At 39.8% G+C, this 22,731-nt stretch overlaps 1 pseudogene; it reads right to left on the reverse strand.

The window, feature by feature from the left end:
* Window positions 1-691: 691 nt before the first annotated feature.
* On the reverse strand, window positions 692-2,662 carry LOC118151570 (death-inducer obliterator 1 pseudogene; annotated as a pseudogene).
* Between the last annotated feature and the right edge of the window lie 20,069 nt (window positions 2,663-22,731).

Consider the following 22,731-nt stretch of genomic DNA (forward strand, 5'->3'; position numbering starts at 1 on the left):
TGCCTCAGCCTCCCAAAGTCCTGGGATTACAGGTGTGAGCCACCACACTAGGTCTGTTTTTCTTTTTTTTTTTCTGTTTGAAATATCTTCATTTCATTAATTTGAAATTTGGAGCAGGGTATGATCTTAACAGTCTAAACATTCAAGAGAGGGAGGTAAGAAAGCCAGTCACATTAGAATACCAAGTCCAAGCCACGCATCCTGAGGTCAGGACCGTGCTCTAGGTGTGAACTCACAGTGAGGACTACAAAGCAGGAGCGCGTGGCCTTCAGAGTTCGAATGTGTGTTTATGCGGGTGTGTAGCATGTGAATCGGACATTAAAAAAACAAAATCCCCCATCTGCCTAGTCAAAAATAAATGTAACATCTGAAAATCATAGGTAAGTTGAGCATCAGATGTGACACTAACTTGCAGATTCCCACAACATGAAGAAGTGATGCTTTCATGTGCTGAACGTGGATAATGTGGAAAAACCGCAGTGTACACAGGGCTGTCATCAAACAGCGATGTGGGGACAGGATGAACGTTGGCAGTGTGGCTGCGGCTATGCAATCAGACTTGGATAAAGACAATACGAATACTTACCAGAGCCTGACAGTGAAAACAGAGATTAAACAATCAATCATTAAGGTGAAACATTCACCAGTGAGGTTTGTACAGCTTTGGAAAACAGTGACAGGAAGTCTCAACAGACCAGGGTGGACACGGGGCAGCAGGAGGTATCCTGGACCTGGGCTCTGCTTCCCGCTGACGGTGCAGCCAGTGTCTGTGATCAGCTTAACACACAGCTGCAACTCCCAGGCCTGGGCAGGCCCAGGGGGTGGCTATCCAGAAAGAACGGGAGAGGTCCAGGAGGCCAATCCCTAGGTAATACATACATTTATAAAACAGTGATGGCGAGGGAGCAGCAGTCTTTTCTGGCTTGACTGCATTGTAATTGTGATCCCTCGCCCACGACGGTGTGCTGCTTTCACAAGCCGCTTCTTTCCCGAGTGCTTCGCTCCGAGAGGGGGCCACCACTGCCTTCTTCACGGTGGTCTCTTTTTTTTTTCTGGAGCTGGTCTCTTGTGCACAGAAGAGATTTTAATGCCTGCCTGAAGGATACATTTCAGGAGACTGGGCTTTTCTGCCTTCATCTTCATCTTTTCTTTAGGTTTCGGCTTCTGATCTTTACCTGAGCTAAGGAACTTCATTGTGGCCGCGGCGTGTTTGAGGATACAGTCATTACTGCAGTACACAGAGTCTGGCTGCGCCACGTGACAGCACCCGGGGCCGATACATTTCGAGGCACCGGGCGCCTCTATCACAGGCTGGAAGATTGTGAGTTCCTTCTTGCCGCTTGGATTTGCAGCTTTCTCAATTCTACCCTTTATCCCCTGGTCTTCGCTACACTTTTGCTCGATACTTGTACAGTCTGTGCCATCAGCATCTCCAGGTCTGAATTTGGTTTCCTGCTGGTCTGTGGTTTCTGAATTCGTCTCATCCTGCTCTTGCAGAATGGTGCAGTTTGGGCAGATGTAGTCTTCCCCATTCCTTTCCAAAAGCCTCCCTCGAGCCTCAGAAATGCCTACACAATTGCTATGAAACCATTCTTCACATCGGTCACAGCAAATCATAAACCTGTTGTTGTGGGGCTGGCGGCAAATGCAATACAGGGCGTTGGGGTCATAGCCCTCACATTCAGGCTTCGGTCTGCCCGTGTCTGCAGGCTCCTCATCTTTGACGCCCTGAGCCGCCTTTCCCTCCAACTTAGTCTCTCTGTCGTCTTTCCCAGCCTGGGACGCAACCCCCTCGTCATTCTCGGGCTCCTGCTTACTTGGCAGGATGCCCTCCACAGCATCACTGGCCTCGGAGCCCACAGTCGCAGCAGGGCCCTCTTCCTGGCGCTTCTTCCGCAGGCGACTCTGGATCCCTTTCAAGGGTCTCTCGGCGGGCTCCTGTTCCCGTTTCTTGCGAAGGCGATTCTGAAGTTCTTTCTAGGTCAGGCCATCACTGTCACTATCGGAGGTGTCATCCCCTCCTTTCGCCTTTTCGGAAGAGACCTTGTCTGTCACAGCTGTGGAAGCCGACTGGGAGCCGCTTCTGCTCTCAGAAGCACTTTCCACGCTGCCCTCAGAGGCAGTCTCAGCGTCTGTGGCAGGGCAGCACGTGGGCTCACCAGAATCCTCCAGGGAGGCAGGTTTGTTCCTCCTGCCGCGGCGCCGCGCGATCGTCAGGAACTGCTCCACGCGCTCGGTGCGCTTCGGCTGCCTGCCACTGCGGCGCAGGGACACGCCCAGCTGCTGCTGTGGGGGCGGCGGCTCCAGTGGGTCAGCCTCCGCGTCCCCTGCTCCCTCTCGCTTGGCAGTAGTGGTCCTTCGAAAGCCCCATGTTTTCCTGAACTCCTTGCTGGTGGGCTTAATGGCCTTAGGGGCCTCCTCATTGCTCGGGTCACCTGTGTCATCCATACCCTTTCCAACACTGAAAGCTTGACACTTCCCTTGAAATCCTAAATACAAGAAAAAAACCCTGGCAGATGAAACCTCCTGGTCCAAGTAGACAGCCAGGCTCACAACACCAGTTGTCAGCCACTGTTCACAAGTAACAGGCTTCGTATTTTCAACAATTCAGATTATCTAGAGGCTGCTCCCGTGGAGTAAGCTCCTCTCTGCTCCTCCCCGCGGGCGGCCGCCTTGACTCCCACCCTCGAATCCGTTCCATCCGCGACCACGGAGTGCCCGCCGTGGCTGATGTCCGGCTCTGACCCGGCCCCTCTCGCCCGCTCGCTCGCTCCCTTCCGCGGCCGCCATCTTCCAGGCCTATTTTTCAATTACGGTTTTCTCACCAATTTTTGAGCTCTTGAAATATTATGAATATTAACCTTTCTCCTACTTGATGTAAACATTTCCCCTTTGCTTACTGCTCTATTTAATTTTGTTTATGGTAATTCCAGTTCTATTAGTTTTTTGCTGCTTTTTTTTTCGTGCAAAATCTCCTATCCCTATGCAAAGGAAGATAACTATTCACCTCGTTTTTCTAATACTTTTATGATTTCAGATTTATAGTTTACCTTTTAATTCATTCTTTACCTTGATGTGTAACATGAAGTTAGACTAGAACACAGATTTTTTTTCCTGCAATGAGATTAATAATTTTCCTAGCAGCAAGTATTGACTAATCCATTATTACAGTTCAGTTTGTGATGTTTAAAATATGTTAAGTTACTATCTATAGAAGTATGTGGTGGGCAGAATTATAAGACACCCTTGAAGATTATGCACATCCTGGGACTATAAATTTTCACTTAATGTCTATTGTGACAAATGCTAGTCCCGTGATTAGGTTAGGTTGTGCAGCTTAGTTGACCTTAAGATGGGGAGACTGTCTGGTGGGCCAAACTAGTCACTCCAGCCCTTCTCTGCCTCCACTGGCCAGAAGACAGCAGAGAGCCTGTAGTCAGTCAGTGAGGAGACAGGTACCCCAGGCCCATGACTACAATGAACTGGATTCTGACACAAGAATAATGAGCTGGGAAGCAAATATTTCCCCAGACTTCAGATGAGGACTCAGCCTGTCAAAACCCTGATTTCATGCTTGTTTGACCCTGAGAAGAGAACCCAGCTATGCCATTGCAGAATTCTGAGCTATAGACCTGTGAGCTGAAGTGTTGTTTTAAACCCTAAGTGTGCGGTAATTTGTTACACGGCATTGAGAACTATTACACTTGCATATCCTGGTATATATACACCTGGTCTAACGTGTTCAAATTAAATGTGAAGAATACAAAGTGACTGCCAGTGGACAAACTGGGTGAAAGAAGTGGTTCCTTCCATGAGAGGGAGCAATGTGCCGTACTAGAAGGATATTAGCAAAACAGCATTTTTTCCAGAATTAGAAAAAGCACAGAAAGAGCTCTTGACACCCTTCAGCCGGATTCTCCAATTTTTCACATTTTACCATATTTGCCTCATCATTCCTTCTGTCTCTGTAGAGATGTAATTGTAAACACACACACACGTAGACACGCACACACATGTGCACACACACCAACATACAAACATGCACACAGAAACACAAACACGCACACACCCACACAAAAACACAAACACGCACACACAAACACACATGCACACACAAACACAGGCACACACAAACACATGCACACGCACGCACACATGCACACAAACGCACACACACGCACACAGGTGCACGCACACACATGCACACACAAACACACATGCACACATGAACACACAGACACGCACACACACACATGCACACACAAACACACACAAACACATTTTTTCAAATTCATACTTCTGACTTACACCAGTGTGTCGGTTTTTTCCACTCAGCCCTTTCTTGTTGTGGGTGAGCAGTGACTGTCTGGGCCAGTGGTACAGGGGTAAAAGAATTTGCCAAGACAGTTGTAGGCAAAGAAAGACAGATTTATTAGAGGAGGTAGGAAAATACATTGCAAAAAAGCAACAGGCAGAATCAGCAAGAGAGGAGCTGACTGCAAGGAGACAAAGGCTTGGTGGTCATTTTATAGAACAGTGTTTATGCTATATGCTGAAGAAGGGTTTGTGCAGTACTGATAATGCTGAGGTTGCAGTGAACTGGCTTGCAGGTATCAAGTGACAGCTGGACACAGGAAGATTGTGAGTTATTTGCACAGGAGGGTTATGTGCCCTAGACTAAGAAGAAAGGCAGATTTAGAGCTTATTTGTTTTCTTTTTTTTTTGTTTTCCCTTGGTCCCACCAGGCTAACTGCTTTTCCTTGATCAGGACCCCATCATTCTGACACAAACTACCTGGAGTTAGCTGACCCCACAGGTTTAGGGGCTCAGTTCCACAAGATAGCCCCCAGTTCAGATTCCAGTTGCAAGAACCAGGTCCTCAGGTTGCCTACACTTCTGTCTAATGGAACTACAAAATTCAGGTTCCCACACCCCCACTCAGGTTTAATAACTTGCTAGAATGAGTCACAGAACTCAGAAAAGTGCTTCATTTAGTGTTACCAGTTAATTATAAAGGTTACAACTCAGGAGCAGCCTGAGGGAAGAGACACATAAAGCAAGGTATGGGGGAAGGGCGGGGAACTTCCATGCCCTGTCTGGGCACCTCACCCTCCCACTATCTCCATGTACTCACCAGCCCTGAAGCTTTCTGAACCCCATAATTTAGGGGTCTTTATGCAGGCTCAATTACATAGGCATGATTGATAAATCATTGGCCATTAGTGACTAACCCTCCAGCTTTTCTTTCCTCCTTAAAAGGTTAGGGGTAGGGACAGAAGCTCCAAGTTTCTAATGAAGGCTTGGTGTCTTTGGCCACTAGCTCCAATCCTCAAGCTATCTAGGGGCCACCAAGAGTTGCCTCATTAGAACAGAAGATGCTTCTGTCACTCAAGAAATTATAAGGTACTTAGAAGTCAGTTTCAGGAACCAGGGACAAAGACCAAATATTAAAATTTATCTCATCACAACCCCCCCCACCCCTCTACATTTTTTTCTCCACAGTTTGAAGGTGAGTTGCAGAGCTGATATCCTATTACCCCTTTGATATTTCAGTGTGTATTTCCTAAAAAGAAGAATATTTTCCTATATAACCATAGCACAACTTTTAAAAATCAGAAAGGTAACACAGATACAATACTATCATTTAATCCACAGACCACAGTCAAATATCACACATTATCCCATAATATTCCTTATAGACCTGGAATCTCATCAGAGCATATTTGCATTTTGTTGTCACATCTTCAGCTGGAACACTTCCTCTGTCCTTCCCTACTGTAATGACCTTGGCATCACTGAAGAGGACAGGTGAGGATGACCTGTGCCCAGCTGGGTCTCACACTACTGGCTTATGCAGGAGAGTCTCATGTCCCTGCATCTAATGGGTAGAAGTTAGTCATATTCCCATACCCCAGCTGCAAGGGAAGCTGAGCAAGGCATTCAGAAAAAAATCTGGATTCTTTTTTGAGAAGACTCACATTAGAGGACACTTAAGTATTCTTAGGCTGTCAGGCAGGCATGGATGGCAGATGTCTGAGATGTCTGCCACAGTTACCTGGATTGTCCGTTAAGATCAAGGAGGGCTCCATAGATTTTCATTTGCCTAACAACCACAAAAATTAATGTCTAGAAGAAAAAATTAATGTCTTTCACTCCCAAAGGCCATTGAACATCTGGAAATTTTGCTAAAAGTCACAGCTGTGGTTACATGAACTTGTAGATGTACAAGAATATGGTGCTTTCGAGTAAAATGGATAAAGGTGCATGATTCTTCTCTGTGTTACATATTTTTATATTTGCATGTGAATATACAATTATCTCAAATTAAATTGTTTAACTAAAAAATAAAAAAAAAAAGAACAAAGGCCAGGCTCAGTGGCTCATACCTGTAATTCCAGCACTTTGGGAGGACAAGGTGGGCAGATGACTTGAGGTCAGGAGTTAAAGACCAGCTGGTCAACATGGTGAAACCCTGCCTCTACTAAAAATACAAAAATTAGCTGGGCTTGGTGGCAGGCACCTATAATCCCAGCTACTTGGGAGGCTGAGGCAGGAGAATTGCTTGAACCCGGGAGGTGGAAGTTGCAGTGAGCTGAGATCATGCCATTGCACTCCAGCCTGGGTGACAGAGTGAGACTCTGTTAAGAAAAAAAAAAATTAAAAAAAAGGAAAAGAAAACAAAACACAGACCTGTTGACATGGGCTGAGGCAATTACGATAAAGAATGGAGAAAAGGTATGTTTTTAGCATATATCTCTGGAAATCCATCTCTGCTCTATTGACCCAGAGCCCAGCAAAGGATGTTCAAAGGAGCATGTGTTAGAGGTAGCAGGGCCCTTTGGGCATCTACTTCAGCAAACTGCTCTTCCTTGGAAAGGCCCCTCTGTTAACCCAAAATATACAGGTGAAGATGGGCAAAGGAGAAGAGACAGGTGCAGATGCCTGAGGTAGCTTATAGTCGGTGTGAACTCCTTCCTGGGCCAGATGCATGCTCCTTGTCTATGGAGGGCATTCCATTTGTTTTTGTTTTGTTTTGTTTTGAGACGGAGTTTCGCTCTTGTTACCCAGGCTGGAGTGCAATCGTGCGATCTCCGCTCACCGCAACCTCAGCCTTCTGGGTTCAAGCAATTCTCTTGCCTCAGCCTCCCGAGTAGCTGGGACTACAGGCACGCACCACCATGCCCAGCTAATTTTTTGTATTTTTAGTAGAGACGGGGTTTCATCTTGTTGACCAGGATGATCTCGATCTCTTGACCTCGTGATCCACCCACCTCGGCCTCCCAAAGTGCTGTGCTGGGATTACAGGCGTGAGCCACCGCGCCCGGCTGAGGGAGTTCCATTTGTGTTCTTCCGATGATCTTCTTGGGGATGGGCTTGCTAAATGCAGGGTAATGCAGACTCCAGTCATGACGTTCTGACTTCCTGGGCAAACTCTAGAACTTTGAAATGTCAGACAGGTGGAATAGTGAGTTTTATCATTACTATTTGTTAATTATGCTGCTTGAGTTTCTTGAGGCTACCATATGGAAACACTTTGTTTAAATTCTGGAGGTATATCACTAGATCTTATGTTTTTGTTGTTTGCTTTTTAATTTTTTTCTTGGATTCTTCCAGTTTTTATACATGGATAATGTTATTTGTGAATAGAATGATTTTACCTCTTCCTTTTCAGTCTGGATGTCTTCTCTTTCTCTTCACTGCTTACACTGGCCACAACCTCCAGTTCAATGTTGAATGGAAGTTATAAGAGCACGGCATCTCTGTCTTATTTTTGATCCTAGGGAAAATGCATTTAGTCTTTCAGCACTAAGTGTACGTTAGCTATCAGTTTTCTGAAGATGTCTTTTTAGTCCATTTGTGCTGCTATAACAAAGTACCATTAATAGGGTGGCTTATAAATAACAAAAATTTATTTCTCACTGTTCTGGAGGCTGAAAGCCCAAGATCAAAGCACAAGCAGATTTGGTGGCTGGTGAGGGCCGCTTACTAGACTGCTGTCTTCTTGCTGTGTCCTCATGTGGTGGTAGGGTTGAGGGAGCTCTCTGGGGCCTCTTCTATAAGGGCATTAATCCAACTCATGAGGACGCCACCCTCAAGACCTAACAACCTCCAAAGTGTCCCACCTCTAAATATCATCACATTGGGGATTAGGTTTCCACAAATGAGTCTGGTGAGGACATATTCACCATAGCAATGTTTTGTTTTGTTTTTCTTAATCAGATTGAGGACTTTCTAGTTCTAATTTTTTAAGTAAAAAGGATCATGAATTGATGTGGGATTTTTGTCAAATATTTATCCTGTACCTTTGAATGATCATGTAGTTCTTGCTTTTACTTTTTTACAATTTAAAGCTTAATGTTATGTTCAATTGCACTGATTTTCAAATATTAAACTAACCTTTCATTCTTGGTAAACCCCGCTTGTTCATGATATATTATCCTTTTAATACATTGTTGGCTTTGATTTGCCAAAACTTTGTTTAGAAGTTTTGCATCTATGTTCATGTGGCATATTGGTATTTAGTTTGCTTTTCTTGTAATATTGTTATCTAGTTTTGATATCAGGTTAATGCTGTTTTCACAGAATAGAACAGGACATATTCTCTCCTCTTAAATTTTCCAGAGTTTTCTTTGTTGGAACAGTGTTAACTACAAATTCCTTTTTTTTTTCTTTTTTAAAAATACATGAGTGCCTTGGTGAACCTTTATGGTAATGAGATTGCTTATAAGATTGAAATTAGATAACAAGTGAATGCAGAATCCAGTTATCCCTTTTTGACTTTCTGGGCAAACTCCAGAGAGTCTCTGAATCTAGTCAAAGAGTCGAGTTTTAATTGTTTTCATTACGTTGCTTTTATTTCTATCAAATTATCTCTCTCTTCTTGTCTGAGCTTTGCTCATTTTATTTAGGTTGTCAAATTTTTTTTTAGCACAAGGTTGTTTGTAGTTTTTCCTTATTGTTTTTTTAAGGTATGTGAAATCTGTGGCAATGCCACTTGTCTCATTCCCAGTATTGGGTAATTCATGTCTTCTCTCTCTTCATTGGATAAATAGCAATAGCTCCTTGTTTTGTTTGTCCAGCGGTTGCTTCAAGGTTTTTGATATACTTGTTAGGTGCTACTTTCAAATGATACTAAAGCACTGCATGAATAATTCAGGATGGTCGCAGTAGTATGCCTCTACGACTCCCTCCAACCTCTTATGTGGTTGTCACTGCATATTTTTAATATGTATGTCATATATCTCAAAATAGATCATGTTATTTTGTTGAAATGATTACATTTTAAAAACATTTAAATAATAGGAAAAAACATGTTTATCCAAAGGGAACCGTTTCTGGTCTTCTTCGTTCCTCGGCTGTATTCATGTTTCCACCTGGTATCACATTTTTCTGCCTGAAGACTTCCTTTAACATTTCTTGAAGTCTGGGTCTGCTGGTGACAAATTATTTCCGCTTTTATAAATGTGAAATAGTTTGAATTTTACCTTTTTAAAACCAAAGGTATTTTTGCTGGGTGTTAAGTTCTAGATTAACCAGCATTTTTTTCCTTTGGCACTTTAATGATGTTTCTTTGCTATTTACTCACTTGCATAGTTTCAGATGAGGAGTTTGCTGTTATACTTACCTTCTTTTCTCTGTCCATATTTATCTTTTCTCCGACTTCTTTTAAGATTTTTTATCTTCACTGGGGTGTTAGTTCTTGCATTACTATAATGAAATACCTGAGGCTGGGTAATGGATACAGAAAATAGGTTTAATTGGCTCATGGTTCTGCAGGCTGCATAGGAAGCATGGTCCCAATATCTGCTCAGCTTCTAGGGAGGCCTCAGGAAGCTTACAGTCATGGTGGGAGGTGAAGGGGTAGCAGGCACATCACATGGAGAAAGCAGGCTTAATGACCAGATCTTACAAGAACTTGCTCATTATCGTCGAGACAGCACCAAGCCATGAAGGATCCGCCCCCATGACCCAAACACTTCCCACCAGGCCCCACCTCAAGCGCTGGGGATTAAAGTCCAACATGAGATGTGGGCAGGGGCAGATATCCAAACTATGTCAACTGGTTTTGAGCAATTTGATTGTGAAATGCCTTGGTGTTTTCTTCATGTTTCTTGTGCTTGGTATTCATTGAGTCTCTTGCATCTGTGGGTTTTCATTAAATTTGGGAAAAAAATTTCCATTGTTTCTTAAAATATTTTTCTGTCCTCTTCACTTCTTTATTCTTCAGAGACACCAATTAAATATGTAATAGGCCTTTAGAAGTTGTTCTACAACTTACTGTTAACATTTCATTTTCTTGGGCTATTTCCCTCCTCATTGTCTTGATTTGGGTGGTTTCTACCGTGATGCCTTCAAGGTCACTAAAGTTTTCCTCTGCAATGCCTAACTTCTGCTAATTTCATCTAGGTTATTTGTTTCCTTTAGACATTATGGTTTTCATATCTAAAAGTTTGAATTGGGTGTTTTAAAATATTTTCCATGTCTCTACTTAACTCTTAAAACATATAAAATACATTTATAATAACTTTTAATGTTCTTTTCTGCTAATTTTCTCATCTGTGTTAGTTCTGTGTTGGTTTGGATTGATTGGTTTTTCTCCTCATGATAGGTTGTATTTATAAGCTTCTTTGCACACTTAGTATTGTTTGATTGGATGCAAGACATGGTGAATTTAACCTTACTGTATGATAGATATTTTTATATTCCTATAAATATACATGAGCTTTATTTTGGGACACAGTTAAAATTCACAGACACAGTTTGATTCCTTCAAGTCTTTTTCAGATTTGTAAGTCACAGCCAAAACAATGTTTAGTCTAAGAGTAATTATTCCACACTACTGAGGCAGAGTTTCTGTGAGTTTTCCCCCTTTGCATCTATGATTTGTAAGGTCCTTCAGTCTTGCTGGTGGAAGCACACAGTAGAACTGGCCCTGTGTGAGTGTTGGGTTCCATTCTCTCTAATCCTCTAATTTTCTAATTTGCCTTGATTGGAGTCCTACCATACAGGTGATAAGTACTCTGCTGAATTATCGGGGTGACCATCTGCAGGTATCCAGAATTCTCCATGTAGCTGTCTTCTTTCTGGCATTCTGTCCTGTGAACTCTAGAGCCTCACCCCCTGGACTCTCAACTCTGTATCTTCAACTCAGGGCATCCACTGGGTTTCTCCTGAATTCCTCTTTCCTTCCCTGTAGCCTGGCAACTCTCTCGGGTGGGAAGCTGGGCAACTGGAGGACTCACCTTGTTTGTTTTCCATTCCCCAGGGATCACTGACCTTCACTGCCTTATGTTCCGTCTAGAGAGCCTAAGTAACGTTTCTGAGGACACATAGCTTTTAAGACACAAAGCAATACTAGACTCAGGTCTGTCTTTTTCATCCACCCACATTTGTAATCTTCACAAAATAAAGCCAATGAGAGTGTATTTTAACAAAAAAAGAAATAGTATAAGCAAGTTTTTTAAATGCCCTTGACTAAAATTTTCAGCCCACTGTGTCATCATGGAACTCACTCTGAATTCTTAGATACAGGACAAAAACCAAGGTGAATCACTGACATGCTTCTTCTGTATGAACAGGTATTGTAGGCAGCTGGAGTAACATGGTAACAGGCCTGCATTACAATAGCAAGGTCAGCAGTTGCTATTAAATCTTGACAGGCCCCACTGTGGGGCAAAAGGCACGCTTCCCATGCCAAGACTGGATAAGATCCAGAAAAACTGCAGTCTCCAACTATATGTTCTAGACTGAAGTCCACAGTTCTGGTCCAGAAGTCTCAGAAGGCTTCATCTTATCCCTGAAGCTTTCTAATTATAACCTTTTCCAATCAGGGTCCCAAAAGAGAATTAGGCTACAGACAAGTGTTTTTGATGACTAATTTTCCATTTCCCAAGATTGTAACATAGCTAGTACTATTACAGATGGAGAGGAGATATGCTAATTTGTTACATATTTGGTTGCCTTAGTGGGCTGGAGCTTTATTCTATCAATAATCCTTATCGAGAAAGGTCAATTGAAGTTTCCAATCTAACTTGGTTTATGGTGGGAGTACACAGGGTAGGTGTGGAGTCTTCTGCTTTATCTGGGAAGAAATATCTGGCTATATTTGAATGGGCACCGAACCTGAGCCCCATGAGCCCAGTAAAATGGCGTGACCTCATCTGATACAGGCTAGACATGCCCCTTTCCCATCCAGCCCTTCCTGAATCATTGGGTGAGGATGCTTATCCAGGAAGGCAGAAGACTCAGGGTTATTTTGGGAACGACAGACACACATCCTCATCCTGAGGTAGGGCAGGCTATGATCACTGGAATACAAACGTTAAACTTGTCACTTCCAAGATGTGCCCAACTCTTCTTCACCAGCTCAAATTCAGTTCCCATAAATAGAAAGAGGCTAATTTCCTCTGGCTTCATCTCAGCCTAGATTGCTATGTTCCCAAAGTCTAACTTGGCTCAAATGTCTTTACCTACTAAGGTTATTTTTCTGCTGCTGTGGTGGAATTGCCATTTTCAGTAGCTGAGAAAAATTCAATATTTATTTTTCTTGGTGGGAAATCCATAGCGAAGTAGGTGGTTCTTGGAAGCTGTTCATTCCCCCTATTGTATTGTCTTGAGTAACTGACCATGATTAATAATAATATTTAAAAGGGATTAATCTCATTCTGCAGGAGGCAAGCAGTAGAGCAGATAGATATAGAGATATAGAAACCGATATAAATATAGATATCTCTTGCCCATTTTAATCCTACATATTTATAGCTTCAGGGCATAATACAAACAGACAAAGAACGTAGCCAGCAGCAACTGCATAAAATTCCAACAGGGAGATTTATTACTGCCTCTGGAAGTAAATCATAGCTGATATTCTGGGCTGAGTTTACTCTGAGCATGTGATCTTGCTCCATCAGATCATGCTAAATATAGACTTGAGAGAACTCATGGCAGAAGACTGATTGAGGCCACAAGCTGCCATCTGGATTTTTTCTGTCTTTTTTTCAGCAAACAGTGAATTCACCCCAGCATTCAGCTTCCTTTAGATCAAGCACGGAGGTCATTGGCTGCTGATTTGTGGAGGGAAGTTCACACTGCTATGAAAATATATTCCCAGTTATATCTGGATTTCTAGTTTTAAGATAAAATTCTGCTATCTTTTTACCACCCCCCCCGCTCTCACACCCCATAACATGCCACTCTTTATAGAATTATTACTCATGATTATTCTGATGACAGAAAGCATTGATGATGACTCATCTTATTGCTTTTTTTCTACATGCCCCGAGGAGTTGGTGTGATCTTTCCAGAAAAGAAGACCTTTGACACACTATGTTTATGAAAACATCAGAGGTCCAGGTTTGGGTAATCTGTCTCAAACTCTCCCTCCAGCTGCTCTGCTCTCTCCAGAAAGAACACAACATGAATCCTGCAGGATGACTGAAGACTCCCCTGTTGATCAGGGCATCAGCAAACAAGTCTGCATAGCCCTGCTCACAGTCACTCCACTCTGAAATCAGTTCTGGTCTGGGAAAATACTTCCTTGGGTTTAACAAAGTCCCTGTGCTGACACCTGTGTATTTTTCTTTATTCTGCTTTAATATAATGTATAACTTTAGAATCATAGAGCACTAGTACTGTAAGGGAGCTTAGAGCCCAGCCTTAGAGTTTAACAGGAACCAAAGCTTGGGCCTAGTAAGAGCGGGTTCCTACAGCTAGTCAAGAGTAGAATAGAGGCTTGGTCTCCTTGGCCTGCAAGGATTTCTTTTCTACTGTAATCACTATATTCGAGGATATATTTAAATCCCTCCTCAGCCTCCATTTTTCAAGTTGAGATATTCTTTAGTCTCCCAATAAGTATAATTTTCCAAACGTTAGATGCTTTCCTCATTTCTCCTCTTTCTCCATGTGTACATTAAATTGTGGTGTCCTGTGTTGGTCTCAGAATAAGTAGCAGACTTTAATACTGTCTGGGATAGTATTGTAATTCATAATAATCCATTGACTATGTAGAAATAGCTCTTAAGCTCTTAATTCATAACATATCAGACAGTGATATATACGCTAAGGAAATGGAAATGAATAACAATAAGATTCATTCTTCAAAGACCTTGAAGACATGCAGGGGAGATGTGTATTGAGCTAGGTAGGTGGTATGGGGTGTGCATGTGTGTTGGGGAGAAGCATTGGGGCACAAAAGAGTGTGTCCTCATATGTATGGGATTTTAAGAGAAAATTTAAGTCATTTTTTTAACCAAAAATGGGGTGTTTTAGCTGGATCTGAAAGAATCCAGCAATGTTTAAGCATTGAAACAATGCTGTTACTATTATTTGTGTATATGTTTGTGTATCTTGGGTATTATTTGGAGTCATGGGGTTACATTAGTTATGGAAAGATCACTTTGGTGGATAATGGATTGAAGGGAAAAAAAAGAGGAACATTTATTTAGGGGCCTAAAATTCTAGGAAACAGACAATACAGATTTCAGCAGAGCTGTGTCAGATACAGAAGAACTTTGTCACTAATCCTCAGGATTTAGTGATCTCTTGAATGCTGAGTGTTGAAGAAGAGGTTGGCAGTTATTTTCAAGGCTGTGCTTTGGACAACTGAGTTGAACTATTTAATAACAGTTAAATAGTTAAATAACCAGGCTTGTGGTTATTCTTTTAAATATATCAAATTATCATGGCATAGCAGAAGGTTTTGGGTAGAAGATAAGGAATCCAATTCTAGCCACATGGAACTTGAACAGTTTAGAATTATCTGGTTTGCATAATCCAGTGGGCAAAGGGATACATGGGTCTGGAGGTCAGGGGAGAATCCTGGATAGGATATAAGGTGGCAGTTAAACCAAAAGGTGAATGACTGTGTTCAGGGAGATGTTAGAGTATGAACAAAGAAGGTCATTTGTCAAAGAGTAAGCAGGAAGGCTCATGAAGGAGACTGGAAAGAAATGCTTGGATGGCACGAGGAGAACCAGAAGCATGTGGCCAACAGGTCTCATGTCCTTGAGGGCTCAAGTGACAGAAAGATTAAAATCTATTAAATTCCGCAGTGAACTTGTAATTGGTGCTCTTAGGGCAGTTTATTGGAGTGTGGAAAGCCCTGAATCCAGAATGCAACACATTGAGGAATCAGTTTTTTCCTTTATTCTATTGATATGGTGTGTTACTTTGATTTTTATATATTAGAACCACTTTTACATTCCTGGGATTACTCTCACTTGGTCATAATGTATAATCTCCTTAATATGCTCCTGATTCTGTTTGCTAGTATTTTATTTTTGGGGGAGGGGTAGGTGGAGTCTTGCTTGTCGCCCAGGCTACAGTGCAATGGCACTATCTTGCCTCACTGCAACCTCTGCCTCCTGGGTTCAAATGATTCTTATGTCTCAGCCTTCTGAGTAGCTGGGATTACAGGTGTGTGCCACCACACCTCACTAATTTTTGTAGTGATGACATTTTACCATGTTGGTCACACTGATCTCAACCTCCTGGCCTCAAGTGATATGCCTGCCTTGGCCTCCCAAAGTGCTGGGATTACAGGTGTGAGCCACCGCGTCCAACCTTCAGTTTGCTAGTATTTTGTTGAGTGTTTTGGCATCTACATTCATAAAAGACTTTGGTCGGTAGTGTTCTTTTCTTGTGATGTCTTTATCTGGTTTTGGTATCATGGTAATGCTGACCTCATGGAGTGAGTTAGGAAGTTTTCTCAATTCTATTTTTTTGGAAGAGTCTAAGAAGCATTCCTACTAATTCTTCTTTAAAATTTGGTAGAATTCATCATCTCGTCCTGGGATTTCTTTATTGGAAGCTTTTGGATGATTGACTCAATCTCTTTATTTCTTATAAGTCTATTCAAATTTTCTGTTTCTTTCTAAGTCAATTTTGGCAGCTTATATGTCTCCAGAAATTGCCCATTTAATCTAGATTATCTAATTTGTTGGCATACAATTGTTTGAAAATGATTTTAATTTCTCTATCATCATTAGCAACATCTTTTCCTTTGTTCCTGATTTTAACAGTTTAAGTCTACTATTTTTTTTCTTGGCTAGTCTTGCCAAAACGTTCTCAACTTTGTTATCTTTTCAAGGAACTCATTTTTAAAATTAATTTTAAAAATTGTCATTCTCTTCTCTACTTCATTTATCTCTCCTATAATGTTTGTTTTTTTTCCTTCTGGCTTAGGTTTAGTTTGCTCTTTTTCTAGCGTCTTTTTAAAAAGCTTTTATTTTAGGTTTAGGGGTATACGTACAGGATTGTTATATAGGTAAACTTTATGTCATGGGGGTTTGGTGTACAAATTATTTGTTACTCAGGTAGTAGGTATAATATGCAATAGATATGTTTTTCTTGATCCTCGTACTTCTTCTACCCTCCACCCTCAAGTTAGGCCCTGGTGTCCAGTTGTTCTCTTTGTTTTCATGTGTTCTCATTGTTTAGCTCCCACTTATAAATGAGAATATACAGTATTTGGTTTTCTGTTTCTGCGTTAGTTTGCTTATGATGATGATCTCCAGCTCAATTTATGTTGCTCCAAAGGACATAATCTCGTTCTTTTTCTACAGCTGTGTAGGAGTACATGGTGTATATGTACCACATTTTCTTTATTCAGTCTACTGTTGATGGGCATTTAGTTTGATTCCATGTCTCTGTTGTGAATAGCGCTGCAGTAAACATATGTGTACATGTGTCACAACAGCAGAATGAATTGTATTCCTTTGGATGTATATTCAACAATAGGATTGCTGGGTTGAATGGTAATTCTGTTTTCAGTTCTTTGAGAAATTGCCACACTGCTTTCCACAATGACTGAACTAGTTTACACTCCCACCAGCAGTGTGTAAGTGTTCTCTTTACTCTGTAACCTCACCAGAGCATGCTATTTTTTTTTTTTTAATAATGGCTATTCTGTCTGGTTTGAGATGGTATCTCACTGTGGTTTTGATTTGCATTTCTGCAATGATTAGTTACATTGAGCATTTTCCCACATGCTTGCTGGCTGCATACATGTCTTCTTTTGAAAAGTGTCTGTTCATGTTATTTGCCCACTTTTTAATGATATTGTCTGTTTTTTTTTGCTTGTAAATTTGTTTAAGTTCCTTATGGATTCTGGATATTAAACCCTTTTTAGAGGCATAGTTGGCAGATATTTTCACTCATTCTGTAGGTTGTCTGTTTACTCTGTTGATAGTTTCTTTTGCTGTGCAGAAGCTCTTTAGTTTGATCAGGTCCCATTTGTCAATTTTTGGTTTTGCTGCAATTGCTTTTGACGTCTTTGTCATGAAATCTTTGCCAGGTCCTATGTCCAAATGGCATTTCCTAGGTTTTCTTCCAGGATTTTTATAGTTTTGGGTTTTATATTTAAGTCTTTAATCCATCTGGAGTTAATTTTTGTATATGGTTCAAGGAAGGGGTCCAGTTTCAGTCTTCTGCATATGGCTAGCTAGTTATCCCAGCACCCTTTACTGAATAGAAAATCCTTTCCCCAGTGCTTATTTTTGTTGACCTTGTTGAAGATCACATGGTTATAGGCATGCAGCATTATTTCTGGCCTCTCTATTTTGTTCCATTAGTCTATATGTCTATTTTTGTACCAGTATCATGTTGTTTTGGTCACTCTAGGTTTTGAAGTTAGGTAACGTGTCTGGGTGCGGAGGCTTATGCCTGTAATCCCAGCACTTTGGGAGGCTGAGGCCAGTGGATCACCTATGATCAGGAGTTCCAGACCAGCTTGGCCAACATTGCGAAACTCTGTCTCTACTAAAAACACAAAAATTAGCTGGGCATAGTGGCACATGCCTGTAATCCCAGCTACTCAGGAGGCTGAGTCAGGAGAATCACTTGACCCTCAGAGGCAGAGGTTATAGTGAGCTGATATCACTCCACCGCACTCCAGCCTGGGTGACAAAGTAAGATTCCATCTCAAAAAAAAAAAAAAAGAAGTCAGATAACATTATGCCTCCAGCTTTGTCTTTTTGACAGTGGGGGAATTGCCTTAAAGAGCTATTCAGGCTCTTTTTTGGTTCCACATGAATTTTAAAATAGTTTTTTTCCACTCTGTGAAGAATATCATGGTAGTTTGATAGGAATTGTACTGAATCTGTAAATTTGAACAGTATGGTCATTTTACTGATATTGATTCTTCCTATTGATGAGCACAGCATGATTTTCCATTTGTTTGTGTCATCTCTGATTTCTTTCAGCAGTGTTTTGGTATACTGTGTTTTTGTTTTAATTCACCTGAAAATATGTTTTAGTTTCTCCTGTGATATCCTCTTTGAAACATCAGTTATTTAGGAGTGTTTAATTTTCACTCTTTGTGAATTTTCTAAATTTTCTTCAATTAATAATTTCTAGTTTTATTCCATTGTTGGAGAATATACTTGGCATAATTATATATTTTTATATTTGTTGAGATATGTTTTTCTGAATTAAAGTATGGCCCATTCTGGAGAATAGTTCACTTCAGCAGAATGTGTATTCATTTGTTATTGGGTGGAGTGTTCTATAGATATTTGTTAGATTTCATTGGCTTATAGTGTTGCTTAGGTTTTCTTTTTTTCTTGTTAATTTTCTATCTAGTTTTTCTAGACATCATTGAAAGTTGGTATTAAAGTCTTCAACTATTATTGTTAAACTCTATTTTTTCTTTGCCTTCAATTGTGTCAATGTTTTCTTTGTATATTGTGGAGCTCTGCTTTTAGGTGCATATATGTTTATAAGGGTTACACCTTCTTGACAGATTAACCCTTTTATATTAATAATTTTATAATGTCCTTTTTGTCTCTTTAACAATTTTTATATTTAAGTCTGTTTTGTTTAATGTGAGTCTAGCCATTCCAGCTCTCCTTTGATAACTATTTGCATAGAATATTTTCAACATTTTACTTTCAACCTATTTATGTCTTTAAATCTAAAGTGAATTCTTGTAGACAGAATATAGTTGGACTATGTTTTAAAAATAATCCATTCTGCCAGCCTATGCCATTTAACTGAATAGTTTAATCCATTTATATTTGATAGAGTTACTGATAAGGAAATAATTCTGCCATTTTGCTACTGGTTTTCTATATCATATATCTTTTTTCTTCCTCAATTCCTTCGTTAAGTTTTTTTTGTTAAATAGATATTTTCTTGTGTACCATTTTATTTTCTTGTCACTTCTTTTACAATGTTTTAAAATTTATTTTCTTAGTGGTTACCTCGGGAATTACAATTAACATTTTAAATTATAATAATTTATTTAGATTAATAACAACTTAATTTTCAATAGTATACCAAAACTTAGCTCTTATACAGCTCAATTTCCTCTCATTTTATATTATTCTCACAAATTACATCTTTATACATTGCATGCTCAACAACATATATTTATAATTACTGCTTTATGCAATTGTCTTTTAAATTATATATAAAAAGGGGTTACAAACAAGAAATACATTAACACTGTCTTTCACATTATCTATGTAGTTACTTTTACTGGTGTTCTTTATTTCTTCATAATATTTAATTAACTGTTTAGTGTCATTTTATTTCAGCTTTAGGACTCTTAGAATTTCTTATAGGACAGGTCTGCTAGTGACAAACTCAGTTTTTTAAAATATATTGGAATGTTTTAATTTCTGTTTTATTAAAAAATAGAATTTACTTTTGAGCAGTTTTAGGTTTACAGAAAAATTGAGTGGAAAATAAAGAGATTTTCTATTTATCCCCTCACTCCTCCACCCTTAGGATCCCCTATTATTAACATTTTGGATTACTGTGGTATATTTTTCACAATTGATGAGTCAATATTGATACACATTATTATTAACTAAAGTCAATAGGACTCATTTTTTGTGTTGTATATTCTATGGATTTTGACAAACATATGATAATTTATATCCATCACTACAGTATTATCACTACAGTATTTTAGGCAGAATAGTTTCACTGCCTAAAAATATCCTGTGCTCTATCTATTAATCCCTGTCTTTCTTCCCCAAACCCTTACCACCACAGATCTTTTTACAGTTTATACAGTTTTGCTCAGTGTTACGTAGTTGAAATCATACAGTCTGTAGCTGTTTTAGATTGATTTTTTTAACTTAACAATTGGTCCATTGCTTTTCTGAGACTATATTTCTATCTTCTGATTAAAGAACAGAGCTGGCTATATAATTTGTATTTAAGATTCCTCCATCTCTTTTCATGGCTCAACAGTTTATTCCATTTTACTGCTAAATAATATTCCACTGAATGGATAAGCTGCAGTTTATTCATTCACCTATTGAAGGACATCTTTGTTGCTTCCAACTTTTGGCAATTACAAGTAAAGCTTCTGTACATGTTTGTGAAGAGCTTTCTGTGTAGACATTTTTCAGCTCATTTGGGTAAATACCAAAAAGCGTGACTGCTGAATCATATGGTAAGAGTATGTTTAGTTTTGTATGATACTGCCAATCTGTCTTTCAGAGTAACTGTACCATTTTGCATTCTCATCAGCAATAAATGAGACTTTCTGTTGTTCATTGCAACACATCCTTACCAGCGTTCGTTTTTTCCCCAGTTTCATTGAGGTATAATTGACGTAAAATAGCATAAATTTAAGCTGTACAATATGTTGATTTGATTTACATATGTATTATGAAATGATTACTGTAACCAAGTTAATTAATCTATCACCTAGTTATCTTTTTTCTGTGATAGTAGAACATTTCTGTGTAGCAGAACATTTAGGATCTACTCTCTTAGCAAATTTTTAGTATAGGAAAAACTATTGTTAACTATAGTCATTATGCTATTTTAAACTGGTAACAACTTAAACTTTGGTTGCATACAGACATTCTATATATTTAATTCTTCCCCCTCACATTTTAGCTTATTGATATTACAAGTTATGTCTTTTTACATTGTGCATTCAATAACAAATTGTTGTAGTTACAGTTATTTTTAATATATTTGTTTTTTAACTTATATGCCAGAATTAGAAGTGATTTATGCATCATTATTACAAGACTAGGGAATTCTGACATTGATTATATATTTACCTTTATTATGAGGTTTATACATTAATATGTTTTTATGTTGTTCATTCCTGTTCTTTTATTTCAGCTTGAAAAACTTTCTTTACTATTTCTTATAAGGCAGGTCTGGTGGTGATAAACTCCTTCGGTTTTTGTTTGTTTGGGAAACTCTTTATCTCTTTATTTCTGAAGAATAGCTTTTCTAAGTGTAGTATTCTTTGTTCACAGTATTTTTTCTTTTACTATTTTGAGTATATTATCCAACTTTTTCCTGAGCTGCAAGGTTTCTATTAAGAAAATCTACCAGTAGTCTTATTGGGGCTTACATGTATGTAACGAGTTGCTTTTCCCTTGCTGCTTTCAAGCTTCTCTTTGTCTTTAACTTTTGACAGTTTAATTATAACATGTCTTGGTGAAGACTTTTTGAGCTCAACCTATTTGGGGACTTCTGGGCCTCATGAGTGTGGATGTTCATTTCTTTTTTCAAATTTTAGAAGTTTTCAGCCATTTTTTATTGTCTATTCTACACTTCAAAAAATTTTAGGGCTGGGCGCGGTGGCTCAAGCCTGTAATCCCAGCACTTCGGGAGGCTGAGGTGGGGGGATCATGAAGTCAAGAAATCGAGACCATCCTGGTCAACATGGTGAAACCCCGACTCTACTAAAAATTAGCTGGGCATGGTGGCGTGTGCCTGTAATCCCAGCTACTCAGGAAGCTGAGGCAGGAGAATTGCCTGAACCCAGGAAGTGGAGGTTGCGGTGAGCCGAGATTGCGCCATTGCACTCCATCCTGGGTAACAAGAGTGAAACTCCATCTCAAAAAAAAAAAATTTTAAATTAAATTCCGGGGTACATGTGTAGGATGTGCATTTGTTACATAAGTAAATGTGTGCTGTGGTGTTTTTCTGCAACTTTCAACTCATCACCTAGGTATTAAGCCCAGCGTGAATCAGCTCTTTTCCCTAATGCTCTCCCACCACTGCCCTACCCCAGCAGGTCCCAGTAAGTGTCTCTCTCGTCCCTGTGTCCATGTATTCTCATTGTTCAGCTTCTACTTGTGAGAACATGCAGTGTTTGGTTTTCTGTTCCTGCATTAGTTTGCTGAGGATAATGACTTTCAGCTTCATCCACGTCCCTGCAAAAGACATAATCTCATTCCTTTTTATGGCTGCACAGTATTCCATGGTGTATATGTACCACATTTTCTTTATCCAGCTATCACTGATGGGCATTGGGTTGATTCCATGTCTCTGCTGTTGTAAACAGTGCTGCAGTGAATGTACATGTGCATGTATCTTTATAATAGAATGATTTATATTCCCTTGGGTATATACCTAGTAATGGGATTGCTGGGTCAAATGGTATTTCTGATTCTAAATCTTTGAGAAATCACCACACTGTCTTTCACAATGGTTGAACTAATTTGCATTCCCACCAACAGTGTAAAAGCATTCCTATTTTTCTCTGCAATCTTGCTGGCATCTGTTGTTTCCTGACTTTTTAGTAATCATCATTCTGACTGGTGTGAGATGGTATCTCATTGTGGTTTTGATTTGCATTTCTCTAATGATCAGTGATGTTGAACTATTTTTATTTCTTCTTTTTTTTAACAGTTTAATATCTGGGATACATATGCAGAAACCACAGGTGTGTCACATAGGTATACATGTGCTATGGTGGTTTGCTGCACCTATCAACCTGTTATCTAGGTTCTAAGTCCCACACACATT

Source organism: Callithrix jacchus, chromosome 1 (assembly GCF_049354715.1).
Source record: "Callithrix jacchus isolate 240 chromosome 1, calJac240_pri, whole genome shotgun sequence".
NCBI classification, from domain to species: domain Eukaryota; kingdom Metazoa; phylum Chordata; class Mammalia; order Primates; family Cebidae; genus Callithrix; species Callithrix jacchus.